Here is a 3786-nt window from a genome sequence, read left to right on the forward strand (position 1 = left end):
TGGCCGCGGGGCGTGGGGCAGGACGCCCCTCTGCTGTACCCGGCCAACACCGAATAAATAAAGTGACTCCCACGTCCCCTGTCGCTGCCTTTTCTTCCTGGTGGGTTTTCTTGCAGGTCACCAGCCCCTCCCGCCTCCCCAGCAGCTGTACGCAGATAAAAATCCCCTCGACGGGCTTTTGTCCGGCGATCCGGTGTGCTAATCGCCCGTTTAGTCTTTGTGGGGAGAGGTTGAAAACGCCAATAGGAAAACGAGTGTCTTCCTTCACTGAAAAACGGGCTTGAGTCATGCCCTAGTGCTGGGTTCAGCAATGGGGGAGCACGGGTAGGTAAGCGAGTGTGTGGGGTGGGAGGGGAAGGGTTTGCAATAATGGAGATGAGAATGGCGCTTGGCATCTGGGAGCTGTGCGGGGAAGGCCAGGAAATAGCCCTTTGATTATTAGTGGCCATGGTGAAATGGATACTTCTGTAAAAGAGGGCTGGGGAGGGGTATTTCCTTTAGCAAAGGACCTTTCCGCTCTGGCCTTTTGAACCTGCGCTTCTCCCTGGCACCATTTCTGCTTCATCATGACTTTTTGCAGAGGAAGGTGAGTGCAGAAAGCAGTCTGGCTGTAGGAGAGGGATGCAATCTAATCCTGATGAAAAGGTTTTTACAGTATGCTTCGTTTCCTATTTCTTTTGGATTCCTTCTTTCTCCAGTCTTTCACATGCACAAGCAGATATAAAAGCTGAATCCTTCCCTGCAGTCTTTCTCCCAGGGAAAAGTCAGACCCCTCCCTGGCTTCACCTTCAGGCTTTGCGCACACAAAATGGCTGCAGCAGCCTGTGGGTGGGCATGGAGAGCTCAGGAAGCTGCTTTTCTTTTTCCCACCCTGCCTGCCCAGGAAGCCCTTCTGCTTTTATTTTCTGTGGCATTTTGCTCTTGCATAGCTCTGTGCAAATCCAAGGGGGTCTCCTATGTGCAAGCTATGCATGGAATGGGAGCTGGGGAGGGAAATGGCCAGTTTGCATGAGAAGGGGACCTGTCGGGCCCCAGTGTTTATTTTTTTGCTGACCTTCTGGGGATATGGTCAGTGAGAGCTGTGACAGCTGCTGGAAGCGGCAGGGGCTTTGAAGATTGTGAAGGTTGTGACCTCGAGGCCCCTTTCCTCTCTCTGTCCCAGGAGCTGCTGAGTCAATCAGGGAAAAGGGGAGGTGAAATGGGGGCTGCTCTTTAGCCATTTTTCAATCGGTGAATGAAACAGGAAAGGACAAATGCAAGAAGAAAAAAGAGCGATTACTTCCACTTTGGTGCATTACTGAGAAGGGGGAATCTCTCTTTGGCAAAAGATTATAACAATAATGGGAAACCACTATGCTCCTAAGATCCAGCACCTTGAATAAAAGATTTAACTGGGCAAGGAGCTGATGGCAGATCAATAACAGTAAACTAGGGGGAAAGCCTACAAACTCCTCTTGGTTCAAAGCAAGAAGAAATCCACCTCTTGTTTCCACCTGATACCAGCTCTAGATATAGCAGCGGGAATATGTTCCCAGTTGGCCCACTAGCTCCCACCATCTCCTTGACCCTACATTAACACATCTTCATCTTTGCTGAGCTCAGCTGAACCCTATGGCTGAGGTTACAGAGGCCACCGAGAATGGCTGCACCACACATGCCAAAATAAAGGGACAAAGTACATTGTGCAGGGCTGTATCCTTGATGTGCATGCACTTTCAAATGGCACAAGCTCCCTTGGCAATCCACACCCCTGGGCAGCCCACGAGAGGGCTCTCACTCAGCCCCAGAGCCCTGTCTAAGCCCACTGAGTGGGGTTTAAGTCTTTTTCACTTTCTGGATAACATGATCCTATGGATCTTTCCTTTTAAAATAGTAATCAGAACAGCAAACAGAGCACCCGGCTTCGGTTGACCAATACACAACAGAGGCAAAGAAGGCAAACAGCAGGCTTTTCAGTTAGTTTACACAGGGGGCACTTAAATACTGTATTGGTTACATAATACCATTTAGGGGTTGGGGTTTTACACATTCTTCTACTAAATATATCTGTGAGATTTGTTTTAAAGTGATCAACATAAATCCAGCCACAGCTTTGAGGCAAAAACTCCTACGATTAGACCTAATACCACAAGGTAGCTCATAGCGTATTTACTGAAAACCAAGGCACAATAGATTTTTTTCCTAGACCTACTGGTCAGCACTGTGCTCGCTCCACTGCAGTGGAGGGTGTACACTGCCTCTAGAAGGACTGCCATAGACAGCCACTTCCCTACAGGAAGCACAAGCTGCTGGTTTTTAGGGCCACATCCTGCCACTGCTCCGCATCCAGTCCTCAGGATTCATCCCAGCATAGACTGACCACAGGATATGTTCCGGCAATTATGACAAACTTCAGTGCTAAGAAAGAGGGTGAGGCATATAAAAAAAATTTCTAAATCCTAGCTGCGATTGATTAGGAAAAAGGTATTCACTGTTAACTCCTCTGGAGAACCCCATTCACAGGGGATACCTGAAAGTATATTCCTTTCCTGATAAGCCCTCCGGTAAGCATCCTGTTCCCATCCAAAGGGCGTAGCAGGTGGCCAAACTGCTCCACTGGAGGCTTGACAATGGCATTATCCACCCAGCTTTTCAGCTGAAGCCTGGCTCAATCTGTACACAACTTCTGAGACTCCAGCTAAACCCTTCCTGGGAACAGCAAGCTTCCCCAGGCAAGGCCTGGATCTAGCAGCCCTGCATCCTTGCAAAGGACCTGTCCCTCTGCTCAGAAGTGAACAGATGGGAAGAAGAGTCTCAAAGCATCAGAGCTTTAAAACCGTGCTCTTCTCTTTAGTGTGTTGTCACCAGAAGCTCCGCAGGCAGAGATCTCTGCCATAAGGAGCTAGCAGAACAGTGGGTGGGCAGCTAATTGAGAATGGAAGTTCCTTGGGGCAAACCAAAATAGTCTTTGTAGCACTGCATAGAACTAGGTACGCTGCCTGGGCTCAGCATCAAACACCAACTCAGTAAAAATCCTGCTTACTCACTCACCTGGGAGGGGGTGAGCCCTTGTCTTGTAAACCTCCTTAGGTCTTGTAAACCTCCTTAGACACACAGAATAATCAGGTGACAACAGTAAGCTGTGGCGCACAGTACAAACTCGAATGTACTATTTTGCATGGGTGTAATAAGTCAAATATTTTAAAGAGTCACCCTGCTACTACTACGACACACGGCAGATCCCTGCCTCCCTCAAACACCGATCTGCTGAGAAGCAACACCTTTGCCAGGAGTCGCTACATCTTTGTGAGCAGTTTACCCCATTAAAATCAATATGGAGTTACACTGAGTATGAAAGCCACCATCACGTAGTGCTAGAAGACAAAGTGGTTTGTTCTTCCACTGTGAATCCCCATCATATTTCAGAACAAGTTTAAGGTGACAGCAATCTGGTTTTACACAGCCCACCAGCAGAAAATTCTGTTGCTTGGTTTTCCTTTTACAGTGGTTACACCTTTTAAACACCTCTAAATTATTTTGAAAAATTCAAACAAAAGGGAGGCTCTGCTCCAAGAGAAGCAGAAAATGAAAGACTTCCTGATCTGAAGGAAAAGGGGATCTCTTAACAGCCCTGGAAAAGTATGGAGGTCACCTTCACGTACAAGCTGTTACAGACACCAAGCACCAGCAAAGCTAAGGATTCCTCACTGCCCACCCCCAAACACCAAGTGATTCATTTAGGGTGTTTAGAGGAGCGTTTGGAGCAAGTCAAAGAGTAGTTTGGATGTGCCCCTGTTGAATCTGGCC

This window comes from Aptenodytes forsteri, unplaced genomic scaffold, assembly GCF_000699145.1.
Source record: "Aptenodytes forsteri isolate BGI_AS27 unplaced genomic scaffold, ASM69914v1 Scaffold12, whole genome shotgun sequence".
NCBI lineage: Eukaryota > Metazoa > Chordata > Aves > Sphenisciformes > Spheniscidae > Aptenodytes > Aptenodytes forsteri.